The sequence below is a fragment of the Kogia breviceps genome, chromosome 3, assembly GCF_026419965.1.
Source record: "Kogia breviceps isolate mKogBre1 chromosome 3, mKogBre1 haplotype 1, whole genome shotgun sequence".
NCBI lineage: Eukaryota > Metazoa > Chordata > Mammalia > Artiodactyla > Physeteridae > Kogia > Kogia breviceps.
This window is the reverse complement of record NC_081312.1, coordinates 9376174-9389704: the sequence shown is the minus strand read 5'-3', so window position 1 is coordinate 9389704 and position 13531 is coordinate 9376174.

Here is a 13531-nt window from a genome sequence, read left to right as displayed (position 1 = left end):
ACTAGAAGCTAAACCTTACCTAATTTTGCTAGCCATCTCCTGTTTTTACAGTTCAATTTATTTTGCATAATTGTTATGGGCTGAAGTTGGGTGGAAAGTCATTTTCTTTTCCAAGTAAAGAGCCAAGAGAATCAGCCTTCCTTGAACATTAAGATCTCAGGGAACAGAAGGCTTTAAACAAGCGGTGTGGATGTTAGCTGCAGGGATGGGCCATTTTTCATGATACAGCGATGTCTGTTCCTGTGAGTGAAATGCTGCATCTTTGGGGAACATTGCATAGGTGGCAACGACTCCCTGGCAGGGAGGGGCCAGGGTCACCATTGATGGAGCACCCACCGTGTACCGGCTGTTAGATCACCAGCCCAAAGAACTTCTTTCTTTGCATCAAAATGGGAAGAATTTTAGGTGGTTTTTAAAGTGGGGTGGGAGCCTGAATCAGCCCTGAGCATGAGGCCGGCGGCTGGCCTCTACCAGGTACTTGAATAGTCACTGAACCAATGTGTCAATATCGCCCCTCTACCCTCCAGTGTCTTTGGACTCTGGTCCTCCCCGACTGGTCTCTGTGCTCCCTCCTTGTCCATCAGTCCTGGTTTTACACTTTTCGATCAAGTGCTGCAGGTCATGGCCATACCCGGTCACCTCATGCCTCTCCCTCTGAAATGCCCTTCCCCTTTCCTGCTCCCTGCCCTTGCCCTTTACCTGGATTACTCCTGTATAATTATGTTTACTTGATGGGCACCCCCCCCTGCCATTGACTGTGAACCACTTGACACCAAGAGCTGTGTCTCATTAATTTCTCTAGTCGAGCACTTAGCACAGTGCCTGGCACACAGACAGGTCTCAATATTGAGTGAATGGATGAATAAATGACTAATTATTGGCCTGAACTCAGAAAGCCGGGACCAAACGACGAACAGTTGACCCCCCCACCCCATGTCCTGAGCCCAAGCAAACTTCTGGGGAGGCGATCAAAAAGTGTTTGCATATCGCTAATGGGCAAAACCCATGCTGCTGGGCACCGGGCAAGTACCACACTGTGAAATGTCCCTTCCTTCCTCAGGCCTGTGCAGCCTCCCGCGTCTGGAGTTCTGGCTGGGAGAGAGGGCCGTGTGACTTCCAAGGGTGATTCGGTTATTTGCCCTCTTGCATGAATTAACAGTACTATTTTTCTTTTGCACGTTTATTTTGGAGACGGAAAAGTACTCTGCCTGAAGGCTTGGCTTCCTGGGAGTTTCCAGAAACGGATTTTCTAGAAATTGCCCAATTCTGCTAGAATCCTTGTCATTGTTTAAAACCGACTTCTGCCAAGGGAAAGGAAAAGAATTGCAGAGAATCCCTGGTCTGAACCTCAGAGATCATCAAACCCAACCTCCCTGCCCACGTAAGGACTTTGCAACATCTGGCGCAGTGATCTTCCTGTCTCTGCTAGGGGAGACTGCTGACTTCACGCTGATCATCTGGACAGATGGTTTACATCACCACACCCACAACCCCGCTGGGCAAGAAGGCAGACAACAAAGATAAGCCTGGTGGACCCTCCCAACCACTTCCAGGGCAGGAGTGTGATAGGGGCATCCTATAGTGGGAAGCTCTTTTCTCTGGTCCCTGTCACGGCCCCGTTTGTGTGCACAGCCCTTTAGGGTTTGGACAGTCCTTTCTCAACCAGAGCGAATCCGGTCCTCACAGTGACCTTGTTAAGCCAGCTAGGCAGGGATCATTTTGAGATGAGGCTTCAAACTGCTTAGTAACCTGTCCAAAACCACAGAGTAAGGCAAAACCAGACTTTGTCCTGTAGCGCTCACTGCCCACTCACATCAATCCCAGATACCTATGCCTTGTCATGTTTATATAACATTGTAAAAATCATAGCTCCATTAAAGCCATAGCACTCATCAGCATAGGGAAACTGTTCGGAGTTTCCTATTAAGTCCAGTTAAGAGGTTGTGATGAATCCTAGCTGGATAAACCGATAATCATCCTTCAAATAGACCAAGATCATCTTCTGGGAAGGGTGTCTGCATTATGATGTCACGAGGCTGCATTGTAAGGTAAAGACCATCCTCCCCCCCGCCCCCCACCCCATTTATTCATTTAACAACCATTGGTTGAATGCCCACCTGTGGCCTGGCCCTGCATGAGGACCCAACAGAGGACAAGGCTGAGAATCTGCCTGTGAGGAGACGTCCCAGCACAGGAGTTTGGACTTTGTTGTAAGGGCAGAGAGGAGCCTTTGCAGGATGAAAACGGGTCACGCGGTCCCTTGAGTTGCAGTGTGGGAAGGGATCAGAGCTCGGGAGACCCTGTTGGTCTCAGTGGCACAGGTACCAGACGGTGGTAGACCACGCCAGAGCAGCTGCTGCGGAGATGGAATCTCAGGATATTCAGAGAGTGGAACTGACAGTACCTGGTGGCTGGCTAAGGGATTTTGTGGCACCTGTTCTTGTACTTTTGCATGTCTCTTAAGCCCACTTTACTGCAAATTTCTCAAGAATGCTGTGCAAACAGGGCTGCCTAATTCATCACTGTCTTACCAGAGCCCAGTACCATGCTGGGCACATAGTAGGTGCTCAATAAAACTTAGTTGCATATATGAATAAATACATTGTATTTAACTTCACCGAACTGTAACTCTAAAATCCCTCTGAGCCCTGGGCTCCTCAAGAGTCAGGGTCTCTTCTACGCCTTAGGAATGCCAAGTGTCTGTCTGTCTGCTCGTTTTTTTCCTGCTAAAATTTCCCCATTGATTGCTACCCACTTCCAGGAATACTGTGGGAAATGATGCCAAGGCTGGTAGCAGAGAGAGATGCGGAGAAACAGAAGGAATTTGGGTCCAAGCAAAAGGAGGGAGGACGTGTGGTGTAGTGGACAGTGGGCAGACAGTAGAGGCTCATGCTGTGGGGCCTTGGGCAAGTTTTTAACCTCTCTGGGCCTTTAGGGGTTTTATCTGTAAAATGGGGCCCAGAGTTGCTACCTGGCAAAATTGCTGTGAGATCAAAGACAGAGAGAAAAGATGCTTTAGTAAGATTCAGATAATTTCTATGGCATAAAATGAACTGTACTCAGAAGAAAAACTGCCCCTGAATTTGGGAGATTATCCACAATGTAAAATATTAATGTATTCTCTGGGATTTTATTACTTTTTGGTGTGTGGAGGTGTTGATGGCTGGTTTAAAAAAAAATCTTGCTTCCCTAAGTATACAGCACCGGATGTCCCAATTTCCACAAATAAAACCCTTCATTTCTTCCAGGTTTGAATAGTCAAAGGATGCTTCCCTGGAGACAGCTCTGCTAATTTCTTTCTTTTTTTTTTTTTTTTTTTGCAAGCATTAGAACACTATTTAAGGAGTGCACATTTTGCAGTAAAGCAAATGATAAAAACTTTTTTCCCCACAAAGTGTGAGATGTTGGCCATGTGAAGATGTGGGGAGAGGAGAGACAGGATGCTGTGAGGGAGCATAAACACCCTATATAAGGGGCTTGCAACAGCCTTGGGGAAATATATAGAATTTAACATTTTGGAAACAAAAGAAAACTTCGTCGACAATAATTCCAGGAAGGGTGGTTTAAAAGCCAAAACTTAGTGCAAATAAAAATCCCTGGACCAGCTCCTCTGGAGCCGACAGCCCCTGCACAGGCAAATCAGTTTCAACAAATTTATTGTGCATCTCTTGTCTGCTGTGCAGCTAACCTTCACCGCAAATTCACTGTTGGCCAAGGATTGTACAAAGTGCCTTGCATTATCTCATTTAATCCTCTCAACAACCCTTGGAAGGAGGTACGACTATCATCCTGGTTTTATTGATGAGGAAACAAAGGACAAAAAAAAATTCAGTAACGTCCCCAAAGTCACACAGGTCGTAGGTTAGCAGAGAAAGGACTTGACCCCAGATGTAGAGCAGAAACCAAGTCTGATTTTTCTTCTCCATGGCTGCAGCTGTAGACGCTTTTGGACTGGCCCAGGTTACTAAACAGAGCAATTCACGTTTGAGATTCACTGGGGAATGAGTTCAGCCTTAGGTAAACAAGACCACGGTGGGCGGGGGGTGGGGGGGCGAGTTTTTCCTACTAGGTCAGGAACAGAAAAACTGTGTCCATTGCCCTCTGTAGGGAGGTTTCTTGTGTTTGTGTGAAATGCTGGGAGGCATTTCTACTTCTGACCCCTGACCATCTCAAATGACAGCATTTCGTTGTAAAGAACCCTCAGTGTGGTTCTGCTGGAAAATTACCTACATTTTATGCCATTGAAATGGGTTTTAACAGATTGATTCTTAGAGAGTAAGGGCAAAAGCCTTTATCTAAACCAGTAATATAAGTCCTGAAACCTGGGATGGACTTGCTTGCCCAAGAGAATAGGGTGGAAGCGATGTTCTGGAACATCCGAGGCTGGGTCATAAGAAACCTTGCAGCTCCTGTCCTGGCCTCTTAGAACACTTACTCTGGGCACTTCCCTGCTGGTCCAGCGGTTAAGACTCCACGCTCCCAATGCAAGGGTCCTGGGGTCGATCTCTGGTCAGGGAACCAGATCCCACATGCCACAGCTAAGAGCCCACTTGCTGCAACTAAAGATCCCGCACGCCACAACGAAGATCCCATGTGCCACAACTAAGATCCAGCTCAGCCAAATAAATATTAAAAAAAAAAAAGACCTCTTGCTCTCAGGGGGAGCCAGTTGCCATTTAATATGAAACTGCCATGCTGCGAGGAAGCCAAGCGAGTCATGGGACGGTGAGGAGGAGAGAGAGAGAGAGAGAAAGAGGTCTCACCAGCCCCCAGCTGCTCCAGCCGTCAGGCCCCAGGCCCCAGGCCCCAGGCCCCAGGCCCCAGGCCCCAGGCACGGGAGCCAAAAGCCGCCGAACAGGAGCTCATCTTCAGCCCCGTTGTGCTCTTGGATGACTCCAGCCCTGGCTACCATCTGACTGTAACCGCAGGAAAGACCCCAAGTGAGAACCTCCCAGCAGAGCCCCATCAACCCCAAAATCGTGGGAGAAAGGGCATCGCTGTCTTAAGCCACTAAGTTGTGTTGTGCGACACTAGATAACCAGAACACCAGCCTCCTGTCTCCACCTCCCCGAGCGTCCTGGTCTAGGCCACCCGCATCTCCCCCTCACACAACCTCTACCCCCCACCCACTAGGTTCCTTGCTGCCCCTAACAGCCCCCAGCTTCACATCCCAACCTATTCCCCACAAGCCCCCAGAGTGATCTTAGATCGCATGTTACTCCCTGGCTTCCCATTGCACTTTTCATGAAAACCAGCCTCCTTCCCAAGTCCACTCTACAGGGTTTCACCCCTCCCCTAATGCACGCCCTGTTCAAGCCACCTGTTTCCTTCAGTTCCTTGAAAGACTTGCTTTATAGGCGAACCCCTCAACCCAGCAATTGCATTGCTAGTCTATACTGAAAAGACGTGTACACGTAGATTCTTCAAGAGATGTGTTCGAACGGTATTCACAGCAGGGTTATTCTTAATAAGCAAAACAACCCAAATGCTCATCAGAAGGAGGACGGACAAATGACGGGATTCACCAGCAAGAATGAAAAGACAGCAAGCATGCGTCTCAAAACCCTAGCGTGGAGAAAAGAAAGCCAGATACAGAAGACGGCGCACTGCGGCGTCCACCAGTAAAAACCTGCAGTAGTAACATGGACGGACCGAGAGAATAGCATGCTTAGTGAAATAACAGGGAAAGACAATACTATATATCACTTATATGTGGAATCTAAAAAATAATACAAAGGAATGTACATACAAACAGAAACAGACTCACAGACATAGAACACGAGCTCATGGTTACCACTGGGGAGAGGGAGGTGGGGAGGGATAAATTAGGGGTATGGGATTAACAGATACAAACTACTGTACATAACATAGATACGCAACAAGGATTTACTGTATAGCACAGAGAATTATACCCAATATCTTATAAGAACCTAAACTGGAATGTCATCTGCAAAAGTCTGAATCACTATGCTGTATACCTGAAACTTACATGATATTATAAATCAACCATACTTCAATTTAAAAAAAAAAAAAAAAGTTCAGAAGCCATCTATGAAGTTTAAAATTCGTAAGTTCCAAAACACTTCTTTCTATGACAGAAGTCAGGATAGTGGACAGCTTTGGAGAGAGGCGGTAGATGCAAAGGGACATGGGAGGTTCGCTGGGGTGCTCGTCATGTTGTGATTCTTTTGTGAGTCCGATTATACAAGTGTTAATTCACTCTGTGATAATTCACTAATTTGTGCATTTTCTGGGTGTATGTTCAATAAAGTGTTCAGAAATAAAAGTGCTGCTCTGCCTCCTGCCAAAACACTTTTACACACACTCTTGCTCTACCTGGAATTCTCTACCCTCTCTTAGTCTTTCCCTGGTTAATTCCTGTTCAGATCTAGCCCAGACCTTCTGTCATTAGGAAACGCTTTTCCTATTGTATCAGTCAGTCCTGGCTGTGTAACAAACCACCTGAAAATGTGGTGACTTCAAGCAACAATCAGTAATGAGCCCATGACTCTGTAGTTGCCCATTTGGGTCGGTCTAGTGCTGGTCTCCCCTGGGCTCACTCGTGTATCTGCAGTTAGCTGGCACCTTGGCTGGGCTGGCTGCCCCAGGGTGGCCTCCTGTGTGTGGCAGTTGTCACACTGTTGCTGGGAGCACCTCGGTCCTCCTCCATGTGGCCTCTCCAGCAGGCTTGCTTGGGCTCGTCACATCATGATCTCAGGATTCCAAGGGCCACAAAAGAGGGCACGCCTCAACACACAAGAGCTCCTTAAGTCTCTGCGTGTGTCACATTTGCTAATGTCCACTGGTGAAAGCAAGTCACATGGCCAAGTTCAGATTCAAGAGGTGAAGAAATAAACTCCACCTCTGGATGGGAGGAGTCATGGCCATATGTTCCAAACAATCTGCCCTGCCCTCACCCCACGCAGAGAACAGCTTCCCTGTTATATACTCTCACACTCCCTGAACTTGCCCACCCCCCTGTAATTGACTATTTTTACAGTGAGTTGTTCATGACCTTCCTCTCCCACTTCTCTGTAACCCTGTACAGGCAGGGGCTGGTGTGTGGTCACCGTGGCCAGCACAGGGGCTGGGACACGAGGGATACTGATAAATATTTGGAAAAGGAAGTAAAAAGAAGAGAAGGAAATAAGGGAGAGAGGGAGGGAGGGAGGAGGAAGGGGTGGAGCATAAGCTGGAGGGAGGGAGGAAGTCCTGGGAAAATGGAAGCATTTCTGTGGCAGAGGACAGACTGGGCTATCTCTGGGAGGCTGGGCACCATACGTATCCCTCCAACTCACTCTTCTCAGGTCACCGCGTCCTGGCTCATCCTCTCCCTCCCCTCAGCTGCCATACCACCTTCTCTCTTCTGCTTTCTTAGCCCTTGGTTCCTTCAAGGGCTCGAGGGTCCCCACCCAACCCGAGCGACTTTCCACTCCACCCCTTCTGAATATCTGCACGGCTCAAGTGATCCCTGGCCTTCACTGGGCTCACTGTGACGAGCACGTGTCTCTTCACAGTCTCAGCTCAACACCCGACCAGCCCCAGGAGAAATCTAGGATGACTGTATCGATATTTCCATCAAATGGATGACAACAAGGGGGTCCGGGGAGCTCTACGTCCCTGGTCACCGGCCAGGAAGAGGTGATGTGGGGATTCAGTGGAGGCCACTTGGGCTCCAGGCTCCCCAAACTGAGATGCCCTCAGTGAGACTGCATGGCCCCGAAGGGAGAGGCTTCTTCCTCTGTCTGCGCGGGACTGGGTTCGTTGCTGGGAGAGGCCCCGAGCTGGGGGACTGGGGCTCCAGCAGTTTGCCCTCATGGATGCTGGGAGCTGGAGGACCTGGGTTCCGCCCTCCGGGGGATAGCAGCTGGAGGGCAGCCAACGGGAAGAAGGAGGAACCTGCCTTCTCCTGGCCAGCCAGGAGGGCTCCCGAGACGAAAGGGCGCTGGGGCAGACCTACAGCTGCCCAGGCAATGCCCTGTGGGAGGTGAGCAGCCTTGTCTCCGTTGGGGTGTCGGAGGGAGCCCAGTGGCTTGTTCAGAGAAGAGGTGAGCTTGATTCTCGAGAGGGCAAAAGGCTTCCCAGGCCACACAGCAAATTAGGGCAGCCTGGGATCCCTGATCGAGGCCAGGGCTTTTCTGTCACGCCCTACCCTTCCTTACTGCTTTCCCAGCCCCTCCTCCCCGCCCCCACACCCAGCTTCCAGCTAGGCGCGCAACCAGCCCAGGGAATGAGACTAGCTGTTTTTTGTTTGTTTTTTGTTAAACTTTAATTATTTATTTATTTTTGCGGTACGCGGGCCTCTCACTGCGGTGGCCTCTCCCGTGGCGGAGCACAGGCTCCGGACGCGCAGGCTCAGCGGCCATGGCTCACGGGCCCAGCCGCTCCGCGACACGTGGGATCTTCCCGGACCGGGGCACGAACCCGCGTCCCCTGCATCGGCAGGCGGACTCTCCACCACTGCGCCACCAGGGAAGCCCTAAACTTTATTTTTAAATATTTGCTTTTGGTTGAGATATAATTAACAGATAACACAGTATTGATTTGAGGTGTACAATCTAATGATTTGATACATGTATATATTGCAAAATGATGACTACAGGATTTAGTTAACATCCATCACCACGCATGGTTATATTTTTTTTTCCTTCTGCTGAGAACTTTTGTTTTATTCTCTTAACGACTTTCAAATGTACAATGTAGTATCATTAACTCATTTTAGTTTTCTGAACATAGTTTTAACAGCTGCTTTGAAGTTTTTGTGATAATCTAACATCTGGGGTCCGTAAGAGACGGTTTCTATTGACTGTTATTTTCTTGTATATCTGGTCACACTTTCCTCTTTCTGTGCACATCTCATAATCTTTTGTTGATGACTGGATATTTTAGATAATGTTGCAAATCTGGCTTCCCGTCCCAAGGATGGCATTTGTTGCTGTTGGCTTATTTGTTGAGTGACTTCCCTGGACTAATCATCCTTTGGACTCCTCTTTTCCTGCATTATTAGCCACAATGTATTAACATTTTTGTTTTCATTTTTAAGACTTGTTTCTTAGAGATCTCCCTGGATCAATATAGCTTGTTGGTTAGCCAATGAATGGTTAAAGGTTAGCCAATGATTGGTTAAAGGTTGAGCTTAAACACTTTGAGCCATTAAGTCTTCCATCCCTTTTTTTTAAAACATCTTTAGTGGAGTGTAATTGCTTTACAATGTTGGGTTTGTTAGTTTCTGCTGTATGGAAGCAACCTAAGTGTCCATCGAAGGATGAATGTATGAAGAAGATGTGGCACATGTAGACAATGGAATATTACTCAGCCATAAAAAGAAACGAAATTGAGTTATTTGTAGTGAGATGGATGGACCTAGAGTCTGTCATACAGAGCGAAGTAAGTCAGAAGGAGAAAAACAAATAAATACCGTATGCTAATGCATATCTATGGAATCTAAAAAAAAAAAAAAATGGTTCTGAAGAACCTAGGGGCAAGACAGGAATAAAAACGCAGATGTAGAAAACAGACTTAAGGACACGGGTAGGGGGAAGGGTAAGCTGGGACAAAGTGAGAGAGTGGCATGGACATACACACACTACCAAACGTGAAACAGATAGCTAGTGGGAAGCAGCCGCATAGCCCAGGGAGATCACCTCGGTGCTTTGTGACCACCTAGAAGGGTGGGATAGGGAGGGTGGGAGGGAGTTGCAAGAGGGCGGGGATATGCAGATATATGTATATATATAACTGATTCACTTTGTTACACCGCAGAGACTAGTGGTTGAAAGAGCCAGTTCCTGAGACACAGGACAGAGGACAGAGGCAAAGGGAGCAGGCGGACGCCGCCAGGATCGATTCCATAATAAGCCTTGTGGCAGGTCTGTGACCATCTCTAGAGCTGAGCTTCGGTATAAACTGCTGGAGGAGTATAGGTGTGCTGGTTAACTCTAACGTACGCCCTGGGGCAGGCAGGGCATCAAAGTAACATGATCTGGAATCGTGCTCCACAGAACAGCAAGTCTCAAATAGGGTTTGTTGAATTGGTACCAAAGGTTTTAGCTAATCGGCAGAGGAGCTGTCGCAAATGCTCTCTCACTGGTGAGATGATCGGTGTGCAAGAAATGCGTTTGCTGACCGACACCACACGGGTCCTTCCTCTCTGCGTGAGCCAAGTTCAAGGATCCTGTGAGCCCAGAGGCCTCATACCTTCCGAGGCGCTCTCAGGCCACAGCTCCAACTGGGCCCGTGCCACTTGCTGGACAGGAACTCTGAGATCACTAGGAACCTCGGATCCTGCCTTCCCTCGAGGTCCAGCTTTCAGAAGAGGGTCCGACATGCCTCAGGGCCACGCTGCCCTGTAGGGCACTTGACAGATGCCCCAAAGGACAGTGAGGGGTCCTCACTCTGTGCCGATGATGTTGCAGGAACCGCTCTCCATGCTGTTTATGTGTCACTTTGTTGAAAACTCACCATGGTGAGTGGATAAGCTGTGGTCCATCCAGACGATGGAATACTATTCAGCACTAAGAAAGAACTGAGCTATGAGGCCATGAAAAGACATGGGGAAACTTACGTATTACTAGGTGAAAGAAACCTATCTGAAAAGGCTACACAATGTAGGATTCCAACTATGTGACAGTCTGGAAAAGGCAAAATTATGGGGATGATAAAAAGATCAGCGGTTGCCAGGGGTTAGGGACAGGAAGGGTGGAACACAGGGGATGTTTAGGACGGTGAAACTAGTCTGTATGATATTGCGATGGTGGATGCATGTCATTATACGTTTGTCCAAACCCATGGAAGGTACAACATCAAGAGTAGATCCTAGTATAAAGTATCTGCTTTGGATGATGATGATGTGTCAGTGTGGGTTCATTGATTGAAATGAATGGGCCGCTTGGTAGGGGGTGCTGTAGATAACGGGGGAGCTGTGCATGTGTAGAGGCAAAGGTTATATGGGAAATCTCTGTACTTTCCACTCAATTTTGCTGTGAATCTAAAACTCCTTTTAAAAAAATTCTATTGAAAACAAAACCAAACAAACAGCAACTCACTGTGACACTATGACACCCCATGTCACAAAGGAAGAAGTTAAGGTACAGAGTAAGTCCCTTCCACAAGACCTCACAGCGAGGAGGGGATTTGAACCCGGCTGTACCGTCTGCCGGCCGAGGCTGTGCTGCAGACCATGACATGGAGCAGCCTCCATCCTGCAGCTGGGAGCCGGAGGCCTGTGCAAAAGCAGGCTTAGGTGGCCGAGTTTGGAAAAGACCTACAGATGTCCCTCCTTGACTTCCCACCCTCCATGGCTCTGGCGCTGAAGACCAGTTCCTGCTCTCACCAGGCCCTCCAGCCTTAGCCCCCATCTCTCATGCTTGCTCCCTGCCACACTGGGCTCCTGGACCACACCAGGCACTTATACACCTACCATCTCTGCTCATCTCACTCACCCTCTGCTGCCTTCCCACCTCTGCAGCCACGGCCCAGTAGGGAAACACCTACTCAGGTCTCATGACTTCTGCAAAAAGAGTGAGACTGGACAGCCTATGCCCTTTGGGACAGACTGGCCTGAGGTCCTCCCTCACTTGGCCTCACTTTGCTGTGTGACCTTGGACAAGTGACCCAACTTCTCTGAACCTCAGTTTTTTTCATCTGCAAAGCAGGACAATGATGCTCACCTTGTGGTCGTTGTATGGGTTAAAGAAAATACACATCAAACACCTGACAGAGCTTCTGCTACCTAATAGGGCTTCCGAAAATGGTACTTATTTTTAGGAAGCTTTTCCTGCCCCATTTCCCCAGGAGAATTGGACTCCATACACATGTATCTCTGTACCTGTAACATCCGTGTGCATTGACCTGCAATAAGAAACCCGCTACTATCTCACCACCCTGGGTCTTTCTTTGTTAGCACTTTTCATGGGCTGGTATGATTTATTTGCTTCTGTTCGTCTTCTCTCTCCTCCATGCCCTTGGTGCTGCAATCCCGGAGGTACGGCTCCTTGGGGGCAGGGATCTTGTCTGCCTTGCTCATCGCTGGATCCCAGTGCTTAGAAAGCTGACTGGCATTTGGTAGGCCCTCAATTAAAGTTCGTTGGGGAAATGAATGAGTGACAATGAATGAATGAATGAATGAAGAAATGAATCCATGCTCATCTCCTGCATTCTTCTAATTTCTCCATCTGTCCCCAGGTCTTGGCACCATGACTAGCAAGGGTGTTCCACTGTGAATGTAGAATGACTCTTCTTAACAATACTTTATTTTTGCATTTATAAAATACAACGATCTAACCAATGCAGCTGATCAACACGAACGGAGCCTTCCATGGAACTTAAACAGGACCGATGGGCATGGTATGACCATATACTCTGTCTCCATTCCTTACTTGCAAGAAACTCATCCACCTCTTCCCTTGGCCTCAGCAAATCTTTGGTAAAGAGATTGGCAGAGACCTTGCAGTCCAAGAAGACTGGGTCTCCACTCAAACGTTCAACTTTTCTTTGATTTTACAAGTTGCAGTTCGCCTACTCCCAACGCTGCTTGATTGCTGGAAATGCACACGGTCATGAAATAACACCTGAGAAAGGACATCGTATGAGGGGGATTGGTGGCTGGGGGAGGGATTAGCATGTTTCCAAGATTTTCTAGGTGAGACAGAAAAATCTGTAGCTCCCCTCCTGACCCACAGCCCTTTACAACTGAGTGGAAGGACTATTATTGCCACGGAATATCTTTGCCTGGAGGACCCCAGGTCCCATGCAGCGATAGAGGCTGCCACCCCACACACCCGTGCTTAATTTGGGAAGGAAAGGAATGCACACACACGAGAAGGGGTGACCTTTTCCAGCTAGGGCATATGGGCAAACTTTGGTAACACCTCTCCATTAAAATTGATGTCCCTCTTAATCGGCAGGGATGGAGGAATTGTTTCTTAAATGCTGCTAAATACAGAGAAGGGTCCCTGGTGAGAAGGCAGAGTTCTTGCTAGCTCTTCCCCGGCATGTTCCACAGCCGAAAAGGGTTTCTGGCAGCCCCTACCTGTGAGGAGGGCCCATTTCCTGAGGCTGGTTGATGTGCATCTGGAAACCAAGAGTTGTCTGCACTTTGCCGATACGTGTCCTCCTGGCCCCAGAACCATTATTTTTTAAGAAAATCAAAAATTAAAGCTTCATCCCTCTCAGGAAGAGTGAGGGGGAGGCCGCGTGCCAGCACCTGGGAACTTGCTCACCCCAAAAACGACTTCAAGCGAATCCACGTAATGCTCTTTCAGAGGCTAAGCAGAGCCATCTGTAGGGCCCAGGGAGCCTCACTGAGGAACTCCACACGAGGCCCTCCTGGAGGGATGTGGTGGCCCTGTTGGTGCCAGTGAGTCAGAGGATGCTTACTTGGGACGTGCAGCACAGCCCCTGAGCTGCGACTGCCGTCGCCACTGTGGGGCCACGCAGACCTGCGTTGGATCCAGCGGTGACCACCACTAGTGAGCTATTCAGGTTCTCTGCGACTTGGGTCCCATCTGGAAAATAGGCTGGCCGTGAGGAT